The sequence below is a fragment of the Triticum dicoccoides genome, chromosome 2A (genome assembly GCF_002162155.2).
Source record: "Triticum dicoccoides isolate Atlit2015 ecotype Zavitan chromosome 2A, WEW_v2.0, whole genome shotgun sequence".
In the NCBI taxonomy this organism is placed as follows: Eukaryota; Viridiplantae; Streptophyta; class Magnoliopsida; order Poales; family Poaceae; genus Triticum; species Triticum dicoccoides.
Window position 1 is genome coordinate 769,674,494 of NC_041382.1, and position 26,471 is coordinate 769,700,964.

At 41.8% G+C, this 26,471-nt stretch overlaps 1 long non-coding RNA gene across 1 annotated transcript; it reads left to right on the top strand.

Moving 5' to 3' along the window:
* Positions 1 to 1,323: 1,323 nt before the first annotated feature.
* On the top strand, positions 1,324 to 4,250 carry LOC119357161. The gene is made up of 3 exons (XR_005172126.1): positions 1,324 to 1,930; positions 2,473 to 2,652; positions 3,731 to 4,250. It is a non-coding gene; the product is annotated as an uncharacterized LOC119357161 (long non-coding RNA).
* The last annotated feature ends 22,221 nt before the right edge of the window (positions 4,251 to 26,471 follow it).

Below are 26,471 nucleotides of genomic sequence, written 5' to 3' on the forward strand. Positions count from 1 at the left end.
CCTGGCACCCATAGTGCCAGTGATCCAAAAATCATAGGGCCTGGATATAGCTCTAGCAGACGTATGCGGCTTGCGCATCGAACTTGGTCGTCTCGAGCATGGAGATAGGCGAGTTGTAGACCAAGAGCTGGTACAGACATAGACGAGTTGTAGACAAGAGCTGGTGGGCAGCAAGAAACGCATGCACACCAAAGAACAAATCTGAGTCACATGCCTACTTCTATTGGTTTCTACAAAGAGCGGCTAGCTTAGATCTTAGACCAGTCGGTCACTGTCGAGGTCGCCAAGGTGATCTTACAGCACCGCCGTGGGGATTTCTCATGATTTTATGTAGGCAAGCCGCAAGCGGTGGTGGTGATTGGCTGGGTGGTGTCGCTGCCTTGGGAAGAGACGAAGTGATGGTAAAAGTAAGCAGGATCCGATGATTCTTCCGTGGGGATAGCCAAAGTCAAGATGTCGACTACAGACTCGTCGCAGACTTGCAGTGAACCTGGATGCGGCGAGCCTGATTTGTGGATCGATGGCGGGTCTTGACTTTGTTAGGCTGGGATTGGATGGTTGCGGAGGGTGGTGTGCTTGGTTGGGTTCCCGTGGAAGAATGTGGCCTCCTCGTGGATCTGGTCATGCCCATCCTAGAGAACATTGTGTCCCTAGCTCCCTCGAGGAGCAAGGACAGTGCAAGCGGCAGCAGGGGGTAGGGGTAGATGTGGGGAGGGATGTCGGCGGCTGCTCGAGGTCATCATGATGAAACCCTTGACGTCCCATCTTTATCAATGGAAGTGGAAGAGCACGAAGTCGAGATTGGATAAGAGTTTGAGTTCTTTTTGGCACCGATCGGTTCCCCACTTTAGAGATGTATTTTTTTTGCGTGCGAGCAAACAGTGGGTTGATTCTAAAAGGGATAGGCACTTTTCAACAGAAGTGCATGACGGACCAAAAATATGACCTCATTTTATTCGTTTGATAGATATCGTATTATTCGTTGTTGTTCGTTCGGTGAAATTTCCTAATATTTGATTGTTGTGTTTCTAATTAGAGCACCCCATAATCACCCAATATGAGGGGATGATAAACGAAAGATACTGATTATAAATTTTGAAGAGCCCGTGGCAACGCACGGGCGTTATACTAGTAATAATAAAACACCGATTGAGTCTGTCGGGTTCACCGTCACGGCGTTTTTACACAAAGGTGCTCGTGGTTTTTAGGAATCAAACCCGCCGTCCCTATTTTAGTGAATATTGAAAAACGTTTCGTTTAAAAAAACCTACATCTATATGTATTCAACCCGCGATTCCTCTGTTTCATCTTATCCAGACTCCCCCTCCTGGCGGCGCTCCGCCCCTCACCACGCGCCGCCGGCCTTCTCCTGCCTCCTAATCCCATCTCCTCCTTACCCGCGGCTTTCTTCGCCGTTCACCGCTCCCCTCCACCTACTGGTCGTGACCTCGTGGGAGGCAGAGGATGGGAAGGTGCGGCGCTGGCGTCCGGCTCCAGGAGCTCGAGAGGGCCGATCTGCGCGTCCGCGACCTCGCGGAAGGCATGGCGTGGCGTGCTGCACTCGAGACGAGCAGGCTCGAGTAAGGGGATTGGAGGGTGGCGCCGGCGGCATCACGGACGGGGATGGAGTGGGCGGGTGCCGGCAAGATCGAGGCCGGGGATGGAGAGGTTGGTCAGCGAGCTGGCGGCTGAAGATGGAAGAGGCGGCGCTAATTCGCTGCTACCCGCACCGCACCACGTCCCTAGCTTCCTCCTCTCTGATCGAACCGAGTCCGTTTTACAAAGGTATCCGGTGACTAGAGGGGGAGCTGCCACCGGTGACGCTGCCGGAGAAGCTGGCGAGGTTCCTCCAGAAGTGCACCGAAGGAGTTCCAGGACGAGCCCCGGTACAGCGGCGACCGGTGGTACCTTCGCGGCTGGGTTCCATATGGTGAGCTGCCTGCTGCTACTACCATATTATAGTACTGGCTGACTACGTGAGGGTTTCAGTTTATCTATAAATGGCACAAGCTGTTCATTCAGCCGACACTATAATTTGCTGCTTCTACCAAATCACAAGATCGGTTTATCTATGCTACAATTACAAACTCCGTTGATTATTCATGCTCTGGTTGATGCTCTGTCGGCAGCCCACTGACCAGACAACTCTGTCGTTGAGGACCGTGTGGACCGCAGGAGGATCCCTGATGCTTTGTTGCTCCTGTGATCTTCAATTTCTTGTGTGGCTGTCTACAAACGTACAGTAGCTTCATTCAAATTCTTTTTAGAAATTGTTAGACGAATTTCTTTGTAGAGCTGAGAGAAAAGATGCGTAGACAATAGAATTATGTTCAGGTTTGCAATAATTCGTTCTATTTGCTTGCAAACAAATTGCACAAGCCCTTCATTTGTTGGATGATGTTTGCATGTATTTCTAGCGAGTTATAAAAACTGATGGAAGATGCTTCCTGTATTCTTTTGTGTGTCTATCAGAACAGGCATGGTGGAAGGGCGATGCTCCGTTGACTGCTTTTCTTAATATTACAGAGGGAGCATCGAAGTGGAGATTGGTACTTTCCCTTTCAGCGGCCAAAGAAAAGCAACACTTTTTCATGTGATTTCAGATGAAACGACCAGAGTGTGTAAAATCTGGATCGCTACAAACAGGTCAAGGTTAGTTATGTTTCTCCTTTTGATATTCTCTAGATAATGTTATCAAGCAAGATTACCTTAGGACAATATAATCTACTATTTACTTTCTTTGTGTTTCGGTACGTTCAAACTATTTACATGTGTGCAAATGCGCAGATTTTGATTACGCGACTTGGTGTCTTACTTGTTCTGCCTAACTGTTGGATCCTAGCTCTTATGTTATCTACCTATAGCCAGTGCATGCTAAAAAATAAAAATAAAACCTATGGCCAGTGATATGTTTATGGCTGGATGTCTACTCCTTCTGTCAATGCCATAGTAGATTCGATCGAAACTGATATATCTAAACAACAATTGTTTCATTTCGATCAGATAACATTATTTTTGCTGAAAAATCACATCGTTTTATTCAAGTTTGTGGGTGTTTTCCCTGATCTGTTTGCAACTTGGCATGAGAGTCCGTTTATGCATGTAGTTATTTTGGTCCGGAAATCGACCATGGATGATGCTTCTTATTTTGAAGAGACTAAGTTCTTCCGAGTCTCCGATAAAATAAATAAAGAGGGCTTTAATGAGATGATGCTTCTTATTTAATGTTGTTAGATCTCCTAAAATAATTTGAAGGCGTGGGGCTTGCTGGTCAAGTAGGTTGCGCCGCTCCACCAGGATGTCCTCCCCCACTGTAGTGTTAACTGATTAATCATGCACATCCATTAAAGCAAAGATTCATAAAAATGTTTAGTTCACTAATTAATCAATCAGTAAAGGACCAATTGTTTAATCCTACTATCTAGACACTCCATCCATCCAATCCAGTGAGTTTAAATTGATTAATCATGCACATTCTTAAATTATGAAGAGTAAAGAAAAGATTTTGGTGTTGGAGGAGCAGCCAGCAAGTGCAGTTTGCAAACCAAATGCAGTTTCTATAGTGAACACTGATTTGCGACCTCAGCTCAGCCATATCGAACGGATTGATTACTCTGTGAAATAGGAGTTAGCCCATAATAGAAATGCCACTCCAATATTGGAGGAAGTGTTGATTGAGCTGAGAAATTTACTTAACGATGAAAGGAACGGTTTGCTTCAAAATTTGCAGAATAACTTCTCCAAGCTCTCATAAGAGAAGCAATAATGTGACTCCCAGGTGCCTCTCTGAGAGAAAAGTTGGAGATGCTTTGCCAGTGGCAAAACAAAGGGAAGTAATTGCAACGGACGCCAGCCAGGTGTTCATGCTATTTGATTCAGGTTTTCTTCTCTTAATAATGCTTCCGTTTTTCTTCTTTTAGAACCCTTCTTTTGTAGTCTTACAAATAGCAGATGAAAGTTGAAGGATGAAGAAGTCAAGCTATTGGAAAGATCAATTGAGGAGCTCAAAAGAACTTTAGTGTTCTCAAAAGTAGCTTTATTCAGTTTGAGTGAATTTTGTGGCCTAAGTGTTGTAGCTATTCATTTTGCCACGCATTCTGAATGTCAGCACACACCCATGTTGGTACAGAACTCCTATTGTTATGCCTGTTATGACAACAACTTTCCCAGATTTTCGTGCATAAACATACATATGTGGACTAAATTCTTTTGGTACTTGCTCAGCGAATATATATGTATGCTTTTTTTTGCGGGTGAATACATATGTATGCTAATATAGTTATTGGTGTTATGATACTGGTTGAGTCAATAATACCATTTACAATATTCAACTAGGCTTTGAGTTTGGTATATGCAAAATGTTCACAACCTATTAACGTCTAAGTGATAACTGATAAAAAAAATTATGCATCATACATTCATCCATCTATGGTAACTATGCAAGCATGCATGACTATCATTTGTTTTTCAAATTTTCAATCATTTTTCTCAAGAATGGTCCTTCTTATCTCGGATGAGATATATTGATGCATTCCTATATTTTCATATACTTCTAATCCTTGAAAACACAAGACAAATCCTAAAAGAAGTTACTTTTGTAATTAAAATTGCTAGCAATGACCTTTTTGTTTTACGTTATTAAATATCTTATATGATCTGAACATCATGCACATGTCTGGAAACACATATTAGCATTGACCAGTGAATTTTCACTAAGAAAAGAGAGCCTGATTCTCGGGGATATTTTTCTCTCGTTGCAACGCACGGACCCTTTTGCTAGTGATAAAAAAAGAATTTTTGATGCGGAATGCTACTTGGCATAATTTCAATGTAATTCTTCTTAATTGTGGTATGAATATTTAGATCCGAAAGATTCAAGACAAAAGTTTAATATTGACATAAAAATAATAATACTTCAAGCATACTAACTAAGCAATTATGTCTTCTCAAAATAACATGGCCAAAGAAAGTTCATCCCTACAAAAATCATAAGTTTAGTCATGCTCCATTTTTGTCACACAAGAATGTTCTCATCATGCACAACCCCGATGACAAGCCAAGCAATTGTTTCATACTTTAGTAATCTCGAACTTTATAAACCTTCACGCAATACATGAGCGTGAGCCATGGATATAGCACTATGGGTGGAATAGAATATGATGATGGGGGTTATGTGGAGAAGACAAAAAGGAGAAAGTCTCACATCAACGAGGCTAATCAATGAGCTATGGAGATGCCCATCGATTGATGTTAATGCAAGGAGTAGGGATTGCCATGCAACGGATGCACTAGAGCTATAAATGAATGAAAGCTTAACAAAAAGAAACTAAGTGGGTGTGCATCCAACTTGCTTGCTCACGAAGACCTAGGGCACTTGAGGAGGCCCATTGTTGGAATATACAAGCCAAGTTCTATAATGAAAAATTCCCACTAGTATATGAAAGTGACAAAACAAGAGACTCTCTATCATGAAGATTATGGTGCTACTTTGAAGCACAAGTGTGGAAAAAGGGATAGTAGCATTGCCCCTTTTTATTTATATTTTTTTTGGGCCTTCTTTTTTTTCTTTGGCCTTTCTCTTTTTTTATTGGGACAATGCTCTATTAGATGATGATCATCACACTTCTATTTATTTACAACTCAATTATTACAACTCGATACTAGAATAAATTATGACTCTATATGAAAGCCTCTGGCAGTGTACCGGGATATGCAATGAATCAAGAGTGACACATACGAAAGAATTATGAATGGTGGCTTTGCCACAAATACTATGTCAACTACATGATCATGCTAAGCAATATGACAATGATGAATATGTCATAAAAAATGGAACGGTGGAAAGTTGCATGGCAATATATCTCGGAATGGCTATGAAAATGCCATAATAGGTATGTATGGTGGCTGTTTTGAGGAAGATATAAGGAGGTTTATGTGTGAAAGAGCGAATCATATCACGGGGTTTGGATGCACCGGCGAAGTTTGCACCAACTCTCAATGTGAGAAAGGGCAATGCACGGTACCGAAGAGGCTAGCAATGATGGAAGGGTGAGAGTGCGTATAATCCATGGACTCAACATTAGTCATAAAGAACTCACATACTTATTGCAAAAGTATACAAGCCATCAAAAACCAAAGCACTACGCGCATGCTCCTAGGGGGATAGATTGGTAGGAAAAGACCATCGCTCGTCCCCGACCGCCACTCATAAGGAGGACAATCAAATAACACCTCATGTTTCAAATTTGTTACATAACGTTTACCATACGTGCATGCTACGGGGCTTGCAAACTTCAACACAAGCATTTCTCAAATTCACAACTACTCAACTAGCACAACTTTGATATTATCACCTCCATATCTTAAAACAATTATCAAGGATCAAACTTTTCTTAGTATTCAACGCACTCAAAAGAAAGTTTTACAAATCTTGAATACCAAGCATATTAAGGTTTTAAAGAAAATTACCATGCTATTTAAGACTCTCAAAATAATCTAAGTGAATCATGAGGGATCAATAGTTTCTATAAAACGAATCCACCACCATGCTCTAAAAGATATAAGTGAAGCACTAGAGCAAAACTATATAGCTCAAAAGATATAAGTGAAGCACATAGAGTATTCTAACAAATTCCAATTCATGGATGGTTCTCTCACAAGGTGTGTACATCAAGGATGATTGTGGTAAACTAAAAAGCAAAGACTCAAATCATACAAGACGCTCCAAGCAAAACACATATCATGTGGTGAATAAAAATATAGCTCCAAGTAAAGTTACCGACGGAAGTAGACGAAAGAGGGGATGCCTTTCGGGGCATCCCCAAGCTTTGACTTTTTGGTGTCCTTGGATTATCTTGGGGGTTGCATGGTCATCCCCAAGATTAGGCTCTTGCCACTCCTTGTTCCATAATCCATCAAAAGATTTCACCCAAAACTTGAAAACTTCACAACACAAAACTCAACAGAAATCTCATGAGCTCCGTTAGCGAAAGAAAACAAAAGACCACTTCAAGATAATGTAATGAACTCATTCTTTATTTATTTTGGTGTTAAACCTACTGTATTCCAACTTCTCTATGGTTTATGAACTATTTTGCTAGCCATAGATTCATCAAAATAAGCAAACAACACACGAAAAACAGAATCTGTCAAAAACAGAATAGTCTGTTGTAATCTGTAACTAACGCAAACTTCTGGAACGTGAAAAATTCAGCCAAACTAGGAAGTTCTAGATAATTTGTTTATTGATCTACAGCAAAAAGAATAAACTAAAAATCATGTGCCTGTGATTTATGAAAACTAATTTCGTGCGCATAAAGTTTCTATTTTCTGCAGAAGAATCAAAATAACTATTACCGTAGGTTATCCTAACGGTTTTACTTGGCACAAACACTAATTAAAACATAAAAACACATCTAACCAGAGGCTAGAACAAAGATATATTACTAAGAATCAAGGAAATATATTGGGTTGTCTCCCAACAAGGGCTTTTCTTTAAAGCCTTTTTAGCTAGGCATTAAGATTTCAATGATGCTCACGTGAAACACAAGAATTGAAGCATAGAGAGAGCATCATAAAACATGTGACAAACACATCTAAGTCTAACATACTTCCTATGCATATGCATCATATAGGCAAACAAATCAAGGCAAGCAAAAACTAGCATATGCAAGGAAGCGGAAAGAAACAATAGCAATCTCAACATAACGAGAGTTAATTTAGTAACATGAAAATTTCTATAACTATATTTTCCTCTCTCATAATAATTACATGTAGGATCATAAGAAAATTCAACAATATAACTATCACATAACATATTCTCAACACGATCCACATGCATGCAAATTTGACACTCTTCCAAAATAGTGGGATTATCATTAACTAAAGTCATGACCTCTCCAAACCCACTTTTATCAAAAATACCATAAGATTGAACATTCTCCAAATATGTGGGATCTAAAGTTAACACTCTTCCAAACCCACTTTCAATATTATTGCAAGAATCATTATCAATCCCATATTCATCATGGGGCTTAAATAAACTTTCAAGATCATAAGAAGAATCACCCCAATCATGATCATTGCAACAAGTAGTAGACATAGCAAAACTAGCATCCCCAAGCTTGGGGTTTTGCATATTATTAGCACAATTGACATCAAGAAAATTTATAGTAAAATTATTGCAATCATGCTTTTCATCAAAGGAACTACCAAGTATGGGTGCAATAGCAACGATCTCATGTTTAACATAAGGAACTATAGCAAATTCTTCTTCATAAATATTGGCATCATGACCACAAGAATAGCAAGCATCATGTTCATCAAGGGATATTTCAATCAAATCATCGGAATCATCATTATCTATAGATTCATGTATATGATTATTTTCTTCCAAAACAACGGACATTCTCTCAATAAATTCTTTGACATAGACATTGTGAGCATAGTTTTCATAGAAATATTTAAGTATGTCAAAATTTTCAGATTCGTAGAGATTAATATCACACTTTTCAATCAAAGAAGCAACTTCATAAGCACCCTTAAAAGCAACAAATTCTTCAATTTGTTCGATATCATAGTAAATATAAACACCCTTAGCATAAGAAGATAAGATTTCATTGTCATTAAACTCACATAGGTAGGGAAGGTGTTTTTTAGGGTTCTTAGAGCAACAAGTAAAATCATGAATTTCACAAAGATTCCAAGCATAACACAACAATCTGTTTATTTGACTCCATAAAAGTCTCCCCTTTTCAGACAAACGGTGACGCACAAAATGAGCATGCTCATCTAAATATTTCCCATCAACTAGGCTAGTTGGGGTTTCAGCACGAGCGCATAAGGATCGAAGATGATCCATGTAGAACACTTTAAGTGGATCCATATCAGTAGATTTTCAGCAAGCGAAGATGCAAGCATATAGAAGGCACATGGCGACACGAGCAAACAAAAGGACGAACGGAAAGGAGAGGGCAAATAAAATGGCAAGGGTGAAGTTGGGGAGAGGAAAACGAGAGGCAAACGACAAATAATGTAATGCGAGAGATAAGGGATTGTGATGGGTACTTGGTATGTTGACTTTTGCGAAGACCTCCCCGGCAACGGCGCCAGAAATTTTCCTGCTACCTCTTGAGCACTGCGTTGGATTTCCTTGAAGAGGAAAGGGTGATGCAGCAGAGTAGAGTAAGTATTTCCCTCAGTTTTTTAGAACCAAGGTATCAACCAGTAGGAGGCTACGCGCAAGTCCCTCGTACCTACACAAAACAAATAGCTCCACGCAACCAACGCAATTAGGGGTTGTCAATCCCTTCACGGTCACTTACGAGAGTGAGATCTGATAGAGATGATAGATAATTTTTTTGGTATTTTTGGTATAAAGATGCAAAGTAAAATAAAAGCAAAGTAAAAAAGCAAAAAGCAATAATAAAGTGTTGGGAGATTAATATGATAAAGATAGACCCGGGGGCCATAGATTTCACTAGTGGCTTCTCTCAAGAGCATAAGTATTTTACGGTGGGTGAACGAATTACTGTTGAGCAATTGACAGAATTGAGCATAGTTATGAGAATATCTAGGTATGATCATGTATATAGGCATCACGTCCGAGAAAAGTAGACCGACTCCTGCCTGCATCTACTACTATTACTCCACTCATCGACCGCTATCCAGCATGCATCTAGAGTATTAAGTTCAAGAAAACAGAGTAACGCCTTAAGCAAGGTGACATGATGTAGAGGGATAAATTCATGCAATATGATAAAAACCCCATCTTGTCACTAGTAGAAAAGGGGGCAATGGTCCAGGCCGGGTCAGCCCATTAGTCCCGGTCCAGTCTAGAACCGGGACAGATGGGGGCATTGGACCCGGTTCGTGAGCCCAGGGGGGCGGCCGGGCCACATGGGCCATTGGTCCCGGTTCGTCTGGACCTTTTGGTCCCGGTTGGTGAGACGAACCGGGACCAATGGGCCTGGCTCCTGGCCCACCATCATTGGTCCCGGTTGGTGGCATGAACCGGGACCAATGGCTTCCCTTTAGTCCCGGTTCATGCCACGAACCGGGACCAATGAGGTGCCTATATATACCCTCGCCCGCGAGCAGAGCACTCCAGTGCTCTGTTTTTCTCTGGCCGGCGAGGGGAGGGGTTTGTGGTGCTCTAGCTCACCTCCTATGCACATGAGGTGTTCGATGAAATGCCCGAGCCACGGTAGTTAAGCTTTCTCCTCTCGAAGCTCGACCTCAAAGCTCCATTTTCCTCGAGATTTGTCTAGATTTAGCGGTCCGTCACGCCCCACCCCGTCATCACCGCCGTCGATCACCCGCGCCGGTCTCATCACTGATACCATCATGGTGAGTCTCTTGTTCTTATCTTCTTTCTGAAAAGAAAAATATTCTTACTTGTATGTTTAGATAGATACTTGTATAATTTTCTTACTTTTATTATTGCATCTTATATAGTGCGATGGTTTTGGTATCCGCCCCCGTCGGCCCTCGTCCTGTCTATGATTCGGATGTGGTATATATATTATCTTTATAACTATTGGTTCATTTATTGTTTATGAAAATTATGCGGACCAACGTGACATAGATTTTATTTATCTAGGATGTATGTGAACCGGAAATTCCAATCGACCCTATTGTCGAGAGGTTAAATTTAGTTGAAGAAGAAAACAATTTCTTGAAGGAAAAAATAAAAAAAATTGAGGAGGAGAAGATGATATTGGAGTTGCATGTTGCGGATGTCGTCGATGATCACAAGATCAAGATGGATGCAATGCGCTTGAAGATTAGAAAGATTAGAAAATATGCCATTCATACCGAGGCTTGGTATCATTATGCCGTTGGATCAATTGTTACCTTGGTTGCGGGAGGACATACAGATTCGGTCCTTCTCTGAAGACTCCAGAGAAGTTACCATACGAGATGACCCCAGAGGAGAACGCGAAGATCGCACGAACCGAAGCGAAGGAATGGTTTGAAGGGTTGAAAGCACAGAGACATCCACCTCCGGAGGAGAAGGTAGATCCGATGAAAGTGAAGCGCACTCTGGCTGCCCTGGCAAAACCACCCAAGTCTCCGTCGAAAGGCAACTATGAGCGCATTATTGCAAAGACATGGGCCGAAGCGGATAGGTCGGGAAGTACAGTCAGTGATCAAAGGATGAAAGAACGACGAGCAGCTGGGAAATAAATTGCCCAGCTCGGCGAACAAGGGAATTAATCGTGCCCCCTGCTCAAGGTGCCTAGCGACATCGTCGATCCGAGGATGGTGCCCGGTTATAGCAATCTTGGAGATTACCTGCCCAACGATGTACATTATGATTTCATGGACGTGCAGATACACAGATACGAATACGGGAAGCCTCTCGTCAAAAATGAAAAATCTCTATCAACGATGATGCGAAGATTGCATGATTGGTACTTGAAAATCTGTAGAGAGTCTGGGGGAGGAGTACTTTGTATGTAAGAGTTAAAAAGGAGCATGACCTCGTTGGAATTGATCTGTTGCCTATTCCATTTGAGGAGTTCTATCAGTTTTTCAATCAATTGGCCCTCGATAAAGCAACGGTCACCTGCTACTGTCTGTAAGTACTACTACTTCTGTCATTAAGTCTCTCTATATAGCTCAGCTCTTTCATTCCATGTATTTATAATTATCCTCACTATATTATGCAGATTGAAGATCGCCGAATTGAAGAAAAGACAAATCGGTGATATTGGGTTCGTTAACACATATCTCATAGATGCAACTGAGGTTGAACATCGTCCCGAAGATACCGAGGAAAGATATAATACTCTTTCAAAAGAAATGAACACAAAGATATAATACTCTTTCCTTACAACTTCAAGTGAGTGTTACTGTCTTGTGCATATTCAGTTTCCCTTATATATTAGTCCAGGTTATTGTAATGTAATTGATGAGTTATGCATGCGTGCGCAGGTACCACTATATTCTCCTAGAGATTAGGCTTGAGCAGGGAGTAGTAACTGTCTTGGACTCTAGACGAAAAGATCCCCAGGAGTATGCGGACATGACTGAAATCCTCAAGAAGTAAGTTAAATCGATCATTATCCACCATATCAGCAACTTTGTTCATTTCCTGATATCAAGTAATTGTTTTCTTTGTCCGGCAGGGTTTGGAGAAAATTCACCAGAAAAGCTCCGGGACTGCCGAAGGAGCTGCAATTTAGACACCCGAAAGTAAGTACTATAGTAGCATGTTCCACGCATCTCGTAGTGATTCAAGCGCTAGTTACATCAATACCATTTGGCATTCTTGCTTATCAGTTTGATTGACCTCTATTTCTTGTAAAGTGGTTGTGGCAGGAACAAGGGAATGATTTCTGTGGATACTACGTCTGCGAGTCCATCCGCCACACGACCTGTGAGCGGGGCGGGTACTCTGACGAACAATATGAAGTGCGTAAATAACAATATTCACAATTTTATTTTATTACCATCATTTGTGTTGAGTTTCATTCATTCATATATATATGTATTGACCCCCTTCTTCAAATTAGATGTTTCGGATGCGGAATGAACTCCTAGCACCAGATCGCATGCGAGCAATTCAAGAGGAATTGGCGGCATTCTTTCTTGACCACGTGATCGCTGAAGACGGAGAATACTATGTGGACCATGCATCCTTAATTTAGGAGATTATATTTGTAAGAGATAATTATTGTATATATGTAGCCGGTAGTGTCGGACGATAGATATACGAGAACTTGTTGTTCGACCAATCTCTCGGAGAAGGAGAGGTGGTCGATATCACTTCTCTCTGTATGCATATATGTTCATGACGATCTTCTGTTTCCTTCGTTTGCTTACTAGCTAGCTAGCGTGTCTAGTCCTCTCTATACGTATGTATAGTACGTAGCGTCGACCAAGCACGGACATAAGAGAGGACACTTCTCTCTATTAATTAGCTATCTAACAAAATATATGAAATACCTAAATTAACCCCCCAAAACCCCCAACCCCCCCCTTTCAAAAAAACAAAAAACCCAGCCACAGAAATGCTGACGCGTGGAGGCCTATTGGTCCTGGTTGGTGCCACCAACCGGGACCAAAGGCCCCCCTGCCTGGGCTCAGCGCGCAGGCCACGAGGAGGCCCATTTGCCCCGGTTCCGGTTAGAACCGGGACTAAAGGGTCAGGGCATTAGTAACGACCCTTTAGTCCCGGTTCTGGAACCGGGACAAAAGGCCCTTACGAACCGGGACAATAGGCCCGTTTTCCACTAGTGTGTTATCATCAATGGCAACAATACAATACGTGCCTTGCTGCCCCTACTGTCACTGGGAAAGGACACCGCAAGATTGAACCCAAAGCTAAGCACTTCTCCCATTGCAAGAAAAACCAATCTAGTAGGCCAAACCAAACTAATAATTCGAAGAGACTTGCAAAGATAACCAATCATACATAAAAGAATTTAGAGAAGATTCAAATATTGTTCATAGATAATCTTGATCATAAACCCACAATTCATCAGTCTCAACAAACACACCGCAAAAAGAAGATTACATCGAATAGATATCCACGAGAGAGGGGGAGAACATTGTATTGAGACTCAAAAAGAGAGAAGAAGCCATCTAGCTACTAACTATGGACCCGAAGGTCTGAGGTAAACTACTCACACTTCATCGTAGCGGCTATGATGATGTAGAAGCCCTCCGTGGTGGATTCCCCTTCCGGCGGAGCTCCGGAATAGGCCCCAAGATGGGATCTCGTGGATACAGCAAGTTGCGGCGGTGGAATTAGGTTTTTGGCTCCGTCCCTGATCGTTTCGGGGTACGTAGGTATATATAGGAGGAAGGAGTACGTCGGTGGAGCAACAGGGGGGCCACGAGGCAGGGGGGCGTGCCCCCACCCTCGTGGCCACCTCCCTTCTTTCTTGACGTGGGGTCCAAGTCTCCTGGATCATGTTCGGTGAGAAAATCACGTTCCTGAAGGTTTCATTCCGTTTGGACTCCGTTTGATATTCCGTTTCTTCGAAACACTGAAATAGGCAAAAAAACAGCAATTCTGGGTTGGGCCTCCAGTTAATAGGTTAGTCCCAAAAGTAATATAAAAGTGGAAAATAAAGCCCAATATGGTCCAAAACAGTAGATAATATAGCATGGAGCAATCAAAAATTATAGATACGTTGGAGATGTATCATCTCTCTCAAGCAACCCTACAACCAAATGACAAAGAGTCTCTTGTGTCCCCAACACATCCAATACAATGGTAAATTGTATAGGTGCACTAGTTAGGCGAAGAGATGGTGATACAAGTGCAATATGGATGATAGATATGAGTATTTGTAATCTGAATATATAAAAACAGCAAGGTAACAAGTGGTAAAAGTGAGCGTAAACGGTATTGCAATGCTTCGAAACAAGGCCTAGGGTTCATACTTTCACTAGTGCAAGTTCTCTCAACAATAATAACATAATTGGATCATATAACTATCCCTCAACATGCAACAAAGAGTCACTCCAAAGTCACTAATAGTAGAGAACAAACGAAGAGATTATTGAAGGGTACGAAACCACCTCAAAGTTATTCTTTTGGATTGATCTATTCAAGAGTTCGTACTAGAATAACACCTTAAGACACATATCAACCAAAACCCTAATGTCACCTAGATACTCCAATGTCACCTCAAGTATCAGTGGGTATGATTATACGATATGCATCACACAATCTCAGATTCATCTATTCAGACCAACACAAAGTACTTCAAAGAGTGCCCAAAAGTTTCTACCGAAGAGTCAAGACGAAAACGTGTGCCAACCCCTATGCATAAGTTCACAGTGTTACGGAACCCGCAAGTTGATCACCAAAACATACATCAAGTAGATCAAGTGAATATCCCATTGTCACCACAGATAAGCACATGCAAGACATACATCAAGTGTTCTCAAATCCTTAAAGACTCAATCCGATAAGATAACTTCAAAGGGAAAACTCAATCCATTACAAGAGAGTAGAAGGGGAGAAACATCATAAGATCCAACTATAATAGCAAAGCTCGCGGTACATCAAGATCGTACCACCTCAATAACACAAGAGAGAGAGAGAGATCAAACACATAGCTACTAGTACATACCCTCAGCCACGAGGGTGAACTACTCCCTCCTCGTCATGGAGAGCGTCGGGATGATGAAGATGGCCACTGATGAGGGATCCCCCCCACCGGCAGGGTGCCGGAACAGGGCCCCGATTTGTTTTTCGTGGCTCTGGAGGTTTGTGGTGGCGGAACTCCCGATGTATTGTGCTCCCCGATGTTTTTAGGGTATATGGACATATATAGGTGAAAGAAGTCGGCCAGGGGAGCCATGAGGGGCCCACGAGGGTGGAGGGCGCGCCTCCCTGCCTCGTGGCTTCCTCAAAGCTTTCCTGACGTCTACTCCAAGTCTCCTGGATTGCTTCCGTTCCAAAAATAACTCTCCTGAAGGTTTCATTCCATTTGGACTCCATTTGATATTCCTTTTCTTCGAAACACTGAAATAGTCAAGAAAACAGCAATTTGGGATGGGCCTCCGGTTAATAGGTTAATCCCAAAAATAATATAAAATTGTTTAATAAAGCCCATAAACATCCAAAACAGATAATATAATAGCATGAATACTTCATAAATTATAGATACGTTGGAGACGTATCAGCATCCCCAAGCTTAATTCCTGCTCGTCCTCGAGTAGGTAAATGATAAAAGAAATAATTTATGAAGTGTGAATGCTAGAAAGTGCACAAGTTTGATCGATGATAATTTCAATCACCTTTTCTAGCATCATCATATGTCATAACAGTAACTCCTCTCATAAAACTTTTCATGATCAAGTGACAAGCTATTCACATGTTAAAGTAAAGATCATAAACTTTCTTGAAAACTAACAAACAGTGTTCTTAGTCATCAAACAATTGCAATTCATCTTATTTTCAGGAAGGGTCTATGTTAGAGCTTTGATTTAGCAAACTTCACATACTCAACTATCATATAGTCTTCCATGATTGCAACCACTCAAAGCATATTTATATAACAAATAGCATCCATCGAACACAGAGAAAGATAGGGGCTTAATGTTTCGCCTACCAACTTATTTATCATATAGATAATTGTCAACAATAATAATTCATGATCAAATATATTTGAATGGCCATATATGCTTAGATCTTCCATCACATGATGCTTGCCAACTAAAGAGTAGGTTGGAATGGGAAGGAATACTACTGACTCTTGCATAAAAGTAAAAGATAGTCCCTTTGCAGAGGGAAGCAGGGATTTGCAGAGGTGCCAGAGCTCGAAGCTTTAAAACGGAGAAGAAAATAATTTTGAGAGGTATGCTTTCATTGTCAACATAACGACCAAGAGTTCCCAATATCTTCCATACTACATACATTATAGGCGGTTCCCACACAGAAAGGTAAATATTTTACTCCCCCTCCACCAACAATCACACTCCACGGCTTGTCCGAAACAACGGGTGCCGTCCAACTTATCAACAATCCTGGGGGAGTTTTTTTAAATTATTTGCGATTTTGTTTTTGATCTTTTGATCATAGGACTGGGCATCCCAGTTACCAGCCATTTTCTCGTGAATGATGAGCGGACTCCACTCGTCGTGAGAATAACCCACCTGGCATGGAAGATACTGATAGCCCCTAGTCGCTACATGAGCGATTCGGGCATACAAAACAGATTATTATTTGAAGGTTTAGAGTTTGGCACATGCAAATTTACTTGGAACGACAGGTAAATACCGCATATAGGTAGATATGGTGGACACTCATGGAATAAACTTGGTTCAAGGAATTTGGATGCACAAGCAGTATTCCCGCTTAGTACAAATATTTTGGCTAGCAAAGGATTCTAAATATCAAGCACCACATGTTGAAGGATCCATACCAATATAACTTCTATACAAATATACCCAAGCATAACTCATTATGTTGTATTAGTTGTCCAACTTCAACTATTTGCTCAATGTTTGAAAATAATTAATGGGGCTCACAATCATAGAATATGTCCAAGATAGTATATTTATATGTGAAATCTCTCTTCCTTCAGTATTCTTTCATGAATTGTTCAAGTGACCAATACAATGTTTGCTAACCTTCAAAAATTTACCACCTCTACTTCTTATATGTGAAGGTATTACTCCCCATGGGAAAGCCATATGAAACATATATAATTTCAGATTTATGACATTCAAATCATTCAACCATTTACTCATAGTATATAAGTGAAGCACACGAGTAAATGACAAACTACTCCAAAAAGATATAAGTGAAGATCAATGAGTAGTAAAATAATTACGTAGCTATGTGAAGACTCTCTCTCCTTAAGAATTTCAGATCTTTGATATTATTCAAACAGCAAGCAAAACAAAATAAAACGACATTTCAACGATAGCACTCATCATGTGAAGAAGCAAAAACTTAGGCTCAACCGATACTAACCGATAATTGTTGAAGAAGAAAGGTGGGATGCCTACCAGGGCATCCCCAAGCTTAGATGCTTGAGACTTCTTGAAATACTATCTTGGGGTACCTTGGGCATCCCCAAGCTTGAACTTTTGTGTCTCCTTAAATCCTCTCATATCACGGTTTCCTAAATCTCGAAAGCTTCATCCACACCAAACTCAACAAGAACTCGTGAGATAAGTTAGTATAAACCAATGCAAAAACCTTATCATTTTCTACTGTAACAAATCAATAAAATTATCATTCAACATTGCATACTAAATGCCTCTGCATATTTAATACTCCTATCCTCAAATAGAATCATTAAACAAGCAAACATATGCAAACAATGCAAACATAACAGCAATCTGCCAAAACAGTACAGTCTGTAAGGAATGCAAGATTCATCATACTTGCCTAACTCCAAACATTATGAAATTCTACCACACTATAGAAAATTTATCATATCTCAATATGCAAAAAGGTTCAACATTTTATCATATTCTTACTTTTCTAGGGAATTTTTGCAATAGCGATAAACTTTCTGTTTTGAAACAGCAACATGTATACTTGCAAAATAAGCATGGTAAAGGCTATCCTTGACATTTTTATTGAAAATAAAGATGCAAAACATTATTCTAAATAACAGCAAGCAAATTCTAACAAAAGAAAATGACGCTCCAAGCAAAACACATATCATGTGGTGAATAAAAATATAGCTCCAAGTAAAGTTACCGATGAACGAAGACAAAAGAGGGGATGCCTTCCGGGGCATCCCCAAGCTTAGGCTCTTGGTTGTCCTTAAATATTACCTTGGGGTGCCTTGGGCATCCCCAAGCTTAGGCTCTTTCCACTCCTTATTCCATAGTCCATCGATTCTTTACCCAAAACTTGAAAACTTCACAACACAAAACTCAACGGAAAATCTTATGAGCTCCGTTAGTATAAGAAAATAAAACCACCACTTAGGTACTGTTGTGAAATCATTCTAAATTCATATTGGTGTAATATCTACTGTATTCCAACTTCTCTATGGTTCATACCTTCTGATACTACTCATAGATTCATCAGAATAAGCAAACAACACAAAGAAAACAGAATCTGTCAAAAACAAAACAGTCTGTAGTAATCTGTATCATTCGAATACTTATGTAACTCCAAAGATTCTACGAATTAGGAAAACCTGAGCAATTTGTGTAACAATCCAGACCAAAAAGAATCATATCAATAGCACGCTTATGTGAATTATGAAAACTAATTTACTGGGCGCAAAAGTTTCTGATTTTCAGCAGGATCAACACAACTATCACCGTAAGCTATCCTAAAGGTCTTACTTGGCACTTTATTGAAACAAAAGATATAAAACATGATTACTACAGTAGCATAATCATGTGAACACAAAAAACAGTAAAGGTAAATATTGGGTTGTCTCCCAACAAGCGCTTTTCTTTAATGCCTTTTTAGCTAGGCATTATGATGACAATGATGCTCACATAAAAGATAAGAATTGAAACATAACGGGAGCATCATGAAGCATATGACTAGCACATTTAAGTCTAACTCACTTCCTATGCATAGGGATTTTGTGAGCAATCAACTTATGGGAATAAGAATCAACTAGCATAGGAAAGCAAAACAAGCATAGCTTCAAGATTTTCAACACATAGAGAGGAAACTTGATATTATTGCAATTCCTACAAGCATATATTCCTCCCTCATAATAATTTTCAGTGGCATCATGAATGAATTCAACAATATAACCATCACATAAAGCATTCTTTTCATCATGCATAAGCATAGAATTTTTATTACTCTCCACATAAGCAAATTTCTTCTCACGAATGGTAGTGGGAGCAAACTCAACAAAATAACTATCATGTGAGGCATAATCCAATTGAAGATTAAAATCATGATGACAAGTTTAATGGTTATATTTATTCTTTATAGCATAGGTGTCATCACAATAATCATCATAAATAGGAGGCATGCTTTCATCATAATAAATTTGGTCATCAAAACTTGGGGGACAAAAAATATCATCTTCATCAAACATAGCATCCCCAAGCTTGTGGCTTTGCATATCATTAGCATCACGGTTATTCAAAGAATTCATACTAACAACATTGCAATCATGCTCATCATTCAAAGATTTAGTACCAAACATTTTAATGCATTCTTCCTCTAGCAATTGAGCACAATTATCGGAATCCTTATTTTCACGGAAGATATTAAAAAGATGAAGCATATGAGGCACCCTCAATTCCATTTTTTTGTAGTTTTCTTTTATAGACTAAACTAGTGATAGAACAAGAAACTAAAAGATTCGATTGCAAGATCTAAAGATATACCTTCAAGCACTCACCTCCCCGGCAACGGCGCCAGAAAAGAGCTTGATGTCTACTACGCAACCTTCTTCTTGTAGACATTGTTGGGCCTCCAAGTGCAGAGGTTTGTAGGACAGTAGCAAATTTCCCTCAAGTGGATGACCTAAGGTTTATCAATCCGTGGGAGGTGTAGGATGAAGATGGTCTCTGTCAAGCAACCCTGCAACCAAATAACAAAGAGTCTCTTGTGTCCCCAACACACCCAATACAATGGTAAATTGTATAGGTGCACTAGTTCGGCGCAGAGATGGTGATACAAGTGCAATATGGATCATAGATATGAGTATTTGTAATCTGAAAACATAAAAACAGCAAGGTAAAAAGTTGTAAAAGTGAGCGTAAACGGTATTGCAATGCTTCGAAACAAGGCCTAGGGTCATACTTTCACTAGTGCAAGTTCTCTAAACAATAATAACATAATTGGATCATATAACTATCCCTCAACATGCAACAAAGAGTCACTCCAAAGTCACTAATAGCGGAGAACAAACGAAGAGATTATTGTAGGGTATGAAACCACCTCAAAGTTATTCTTTCGGATCGATCTATTCAAGAGTTCGTACTAGAATAACACCTTAAGACACCTAATGTCACCTAGATACTCCAATGTCACCTCAAGTATCCGTGGGTATGATTATATGATATGCATCACACAATCTCAGATTCATCTATTCAGACAAACATAAAGTACTTCAAAGAGTGCCCAAAAGTTTCTACCGAAGAGTCAAGACGAAAACGTGTGCCAACCCCTATGCATAAATTCACAATGTTACGGAACCCGCAAGTTGATCACCAAAACATACATCAAGTAGATCACGTGAATATCCCATTGTCACCACAGATAAGCACATGCAAGACATACATCAAGTGTTCTCAAATCCTTAAAGACTTAGTCTGATAAGATAAGTTCAAAGGGAAAACTCAATCCATCACAAGAGAGTGGAGGGGGGGAAACATCATAAGATCCAACTATAATAGCAAAGCTCGCGATACATCAAGATCGTACCACCTCAAGAACACGAGAGAGAGAGAGAGAGAGATCAAACACATAGCTACTGGTACATACCCTCAGCCCCGAGGGTGAACTACTCCCTCCTCGTCATGGAGAGCTCCGGGATGATGAAGATGGCCACCGGTGAGGGATCCCCCCTCCGGCAGGGTGCCGGAACAGGGTCCCGATTGGTTTTTCGTGGCTCTGGAGGTTTGCGGCGGCGGAACTCCCGATCTATTGTGCTCCCCGATGTTTTTAGGGTATATGGACATATATAGGTGAAAGAAGTTGGTCAGGGGAGCCACAAGGGGCCCACGAGGGTGGGGGCGCGCCCAGGGGGGTAGGGCATGCCTCCCTGCCTTGTGGCTTCCTCGAAGCTTCCCTGATGTCTACTCCAAGTCTCCTGGATTGCTTCCGTTCCAAAAATAACTGTCCCGAAGGTTTCATTCCGTTTGGACTCCGTTTGATATTCCTTTTCTTCGAAACACTAAAATAGGCAAGAAAACGGCAATTTGGGCTGGGCCTCCGGTTAATAGGTTAGTCCAAAAAATAATATAAAAGTGTTTAATAAAGCCCATAAACATCCAAAACAGATAATATAATAGCATGAATACTTCATAAATTATAGATACGTTGGAGACGTATCACTCAACCGGCTGGAAGACTTGGATGCCTTTGCTGAGAAGCACCTTGACCTCGCCACAAAAGCCGCCGCTCCTTAGCCGCCGGTCGATGGCCCGACGCACTAAGTTGAGGAGGAGGAGGTCGTACGTTGATGGATGCATCTTTCTTCTTGCCTCATGTAACCACCACTGCGATCGCATCATCGTGGCCTTAATTCTTATTGTGCTATTGCATTCTCGGTCCAGTCAATACCGACATGTGCGATCCCTTTGCTTAATTATATGCATCACTGTAACTAGTACTCCATCCGTCAATTTTTAAGTTGTGCTTACCTTTTCCATCAACTTCGTGCAACGCACGGGCATCTTGCTAGAGACACTAGAACATGTCGGACCACATGTGACCAAACCGACGATGCGCCAACCTAGCTACTACGTACCCTGCTTATCTGGCAGAAATAGCCCCGCCTTAGCGTTTCCAATCGTTATTTCTATCTATCAATCGTGCCAAGGAGCAGAACCAATGTTACAATTTATACATTTTTCTCTACTCCTACTCCTATAAAAGACTCAGTTGGTGATGGTGGTGTGCCTGCCATCTGTCTTTTCTGACCATTAGATCTGCATCTAACGGGTGTGAGGTAAGTTTTGGCATTTTTGCAACAATAGCCCACTTCTCTGCTCCAATTTGCAGAGAACCCCTTATTATCTTGAAAGCAACCACATCCCTCCCTCACCTCATCAAAACAGCCTGAGAAATATATTTTGAGTGAAAAGTAATATATTAGGAGTATATCAAAACAAGAGTGATTTCTTTCAAGTTTGTGAACAAGTACTACTATTCTACTACTTTGGATCCGTCGCAACGCACGAGCACGTTGCCAATAAAAGGAAAAGGCCTGCCACATTCGCGTTGCACCCCCACACGCTTGGGAATCGGGAGTACTCCACGACCCGTCCGGCACGCCACATAGCTAGGGAAGGCGTGTTGCCTAGCATTTTCACTTTCATGTGGGATTGCTGTTCAGCAAACCGACTATTGGCAAACCGCACCCCGCCCGCCGCCGGGTTGGAAAACAGAAATGAGGGGAAGATCTAGGTGTAGCACGGAAGCCAAGAAATTTTGTGTCTGATGGGGCTCATTGCAGTTGCATCTAACATAAACGAGAGTGTTATTTATTCATAACTAGCAACATGCCCATGCGTTGCACGGAAAATCAAGATGCATTTGTATGAGTAGTTTATGTTGTGGGAGAAAAGGATGAACAAGAGAAGGCCTTATTTGCAAATGTGGAGAGGGGTGTGGGCATCTTTTTGCAAAATTACCATAGTTTCCTTCCTATCCGTCAGATATAAATCGGACGGCCTATATTGCAGGATGGCAGGCACACCGTCATCACCAACTCTATTTTTTATAGGAAGTAGAGATAGTTATAGATATAGATATAGATATAGAGAGTAGAGATTTGGTTACCAAATCTCATGCGTGCAATGCACGTGTAGCTTACTAGTTGGTTACCAAATCTCATCCGGGTTTGGCACGAGCTCGTACTGCGGGAGCACCACAAGGTCTGCCGCAAGAGTTACATTTCCCTCTCGGGGCCCACGGGACCGAGCTTCAGTGGCTTAGTGCACCGGCCTATGAGTCAATGACATGCGGACCTTAAATGCGGCTGGCCTACATGTCATTCTCATGGTGGTGGTGTGGTTCGTTACTCACTCGTTCGAGATGAACCGGCCGGTGGTGGCGTGGCCGTGGCGAGGGTGCCACAGCTGGGCGTCGAGGCATTACGAGGCGTAGATGGCCACACCGGCGGGTACTACCTATAGTACAGAAGTACTCCAGCTGAGGATGGATGCCTGAGACAAAATGTGTCATAGCTGCTAGATGAAAATTCGATGGTGCGGGAGTACGGACCGGAGCAGGCAAACCGCGTCCAATCGGGTGTGGTTGTGGTAGAAAGTTGGTGGTCGCTGCAGTTCAGCTGGCCCGCATGTCATGCACACAAAGGCAGAGGAGCGGTGGGGCCGAGAGGGATGAGGTGCACATCGGGGGACATTGTGCCGTGGGTTGGAGTGGCGTCGTGGGAATCGCATGTGGGTGTGTGATGTCTACTATGCAACCTTCTCCTTGTAGATGTTGTTGGGCCTCCAAGTGCAGAGGTTTGTAGGACAGTAGCAAATTTCCCTCAAGTGGATGACCTAAGGTTTATCAATCCGTGGGAGGTGTAGGATGAAGATGGTCTCACTCAAACAACCCTGCAACCAAATAACAAAGAGTCTCTTGTGTCCCCAACACACCCAATACAATGGTAAACTGTATAGGTGCACTAGTTCGGCGAAGAGATGGTGATACAAGTGCAATATGGATGGTAGATATAGGTTTTTGTAATCTGAAAATATAAAAACAGCAAGGTAACTAATGATAAAAGTGAGCGTAAGCGGTATTGCAATGCTAGGAAACAAGGCCTAAGGTTCATACTTTCACTAGTGCATGTTATCTCAACAATAATAACATAATTGGATCATATAACTGTTGGGGAACGTAGCAGAAATTCAAAATTTTCCTATGTGTCACCAAGATCTATCTATGGAGAGACTAGCAACGAGGGGAAGGAGAGTGCATCTACATACCCTTGTAGATCGCTAAGCGGAAGCGTTCAAGTGAACGGGGTTGATGGAGTCGTACTCGTCGTGATTCAAATCACCGATGATCAAGTGCCGAACGCACGACACCTCCGCGTTCAACACACATACAGCCCGGTGACGTCTCCCAAGCCTTGATCCAGCAAGGAGAGAGGGAGAGGTTGAGGAAGACTCCATCCAGCAGCAGCACAACGGCGTGGTGGTGGTGGAGGAGCGTGGCAATCCTGCAGGGCTTCGCCAAGCACCACGGGAGAGGAGGAGTACTTGTGAGAGGGGGAGGGCTGCACCAGAACTTCGTCTCCCACTCCCATGCGCCTCCCCACTATATATAGGGGTGGAGGGGCTGGTTTCTTGCCCTCCAAGTCCATTGGGGCGTTGGCCAAGGTGGGAGGAAAGAAATCCCATCATTTCCTTCCCCACCGATTGTTATCCCCCCTTTTTAGGGATCTTGATCTTATCCCTTCGGGATATGATCTTATTCCTTCTAAGGGGGGATCTTGTTGCGCCTTGACCAGGGGTGTGGGGCCTTGCCCCCACTACCCACGTTCATGTGGGTCCCCCCATGCAGGTGGGCCCCACTCCGGAACCTTCTAGAACCTTCCCGGTACAATACCGAAAAAACCTGAACATTTTCCGGTGGCCAAAATAGGACTTCCCATATATAAATCTTTACCTCCGGACCATTCGGGAACTCCTCGTGACGTCCGGGATCTCATCCGGGACTCCGAACAACATTCGGTAACCACATACAAACTTCCTTTATAACCCTAGCATCATCGAACCTTAAGTGTGTAGACCCTACGGGTTCGGGAGACATGTAGACATGACCGAGACGTTCTCCGGTCAATAACCAACAGCGGGATCTGGATACCCATGTTGGCTCCCACATGTTCCACGATGATCTCATCGGATGAACCACGATGTCAAGGACTCAGTCGATCCCGTATACAATTCCCTTTGTCTAGCGGTATGTTACTTGCCCGAGATTCGATCGTCGGTATCCAATACCTTGTTCAATCTCGTTACCGGCAAGTCACTTTACTCGTTCCGTAACACATCATCCCGTGATCAACTCCTTGGTCACATTGCGCATATGATGATGTCCTACCGAGTGGGCCCAGAGATACCTCTCCGTTTACACGGAGTGACAAATCCCAGTCTCGATCCGCATAAAACAATAGATACTTTCGGAGATACCTGTAGTGCACCTTTATAGTCACCCAGTTATGTTGTGACGTTTGATACACCCAAAGCACTCCTACGGTATCCAGGAGTTACACGCTCTCATGGTCAAAGGAAGAGATACTTGACATTGGCAAAGCTCTAGCAAACGAACTACACGATCTTTGTGCTAGGCTTAGGATTGGGTCTTGTCCATCACATCATTCTCCTAATGATGTGATCCCGTTATCAACGACATCCAATGTCCATAGCCAGGAAACCATGACTATCTGTTGATCACAACGAGCTAGTCAACTAGAGGCTCACTAGGGACATATTGTGGTCTATGTATTCACAGTGTATTACGATTTCCGGATAATACAGTTATAGCATGAATAAAAGACAATTATCATGAACAAGGAAATATAATAATACTTTTATTATTGCCTCTAGGGCATATTTCCAACAGTCTCCCACTTGCACTAGAGTCAATAATCTAGTTCACATCGATATGTGTTTAACACTCAAGGTCACATCCCCATGTGACTTACACCCAAAGAGTTTACTAGAGTCAATAATCTAGTTCACATTTACCATGTGATTAACACTCGATGAGTTCTGGGTTTGATCATGTTATGCTTGTGAGAGAGGTTATAGTCAATGGGTCTGAACCTTTTAGATCCGTGTGTGCTTTACAAATCTCTATGTCATCTCCTAGATGTAGCTACCATGCTCTATTTGGAGCTATTCCAAATAACTGTTCTACTTGGAGCTATACTAAAAGTTGCTCCATTATACGTATCCGGTATTTCTACTCAGAGCTATCCGGATAGGTGTTAAGCTTGCATCGACATAACTCTTTACGTCGAACTCTTTATCACCTCCATAATCGAGAAAATTCCTTAGTCCACTAGTTACTAAGGATAACTTTGACCGCTGTCCTGTGATCCATTCTTGGATCACTCTTGTACCCCTTGACTGACTCATGGCAAGGCACACTACAGGTGCGGTACACAGCATAGCATACTGTAGAGAGCCTATGATAAAAGCATAGGGGACGACCTTCATCCTTTCTCTCTATTCTGCCGTGGTCGAGATTTTAAGTCTTAACTTCATACCTTACATCTCAGGCAAGAATTCCTTCTTTGACTGATCCATCTTGAACACCTTCAAGATCATGTCAAGGTACGTGCTCATTTGAAAGTACTATTATGCATTTT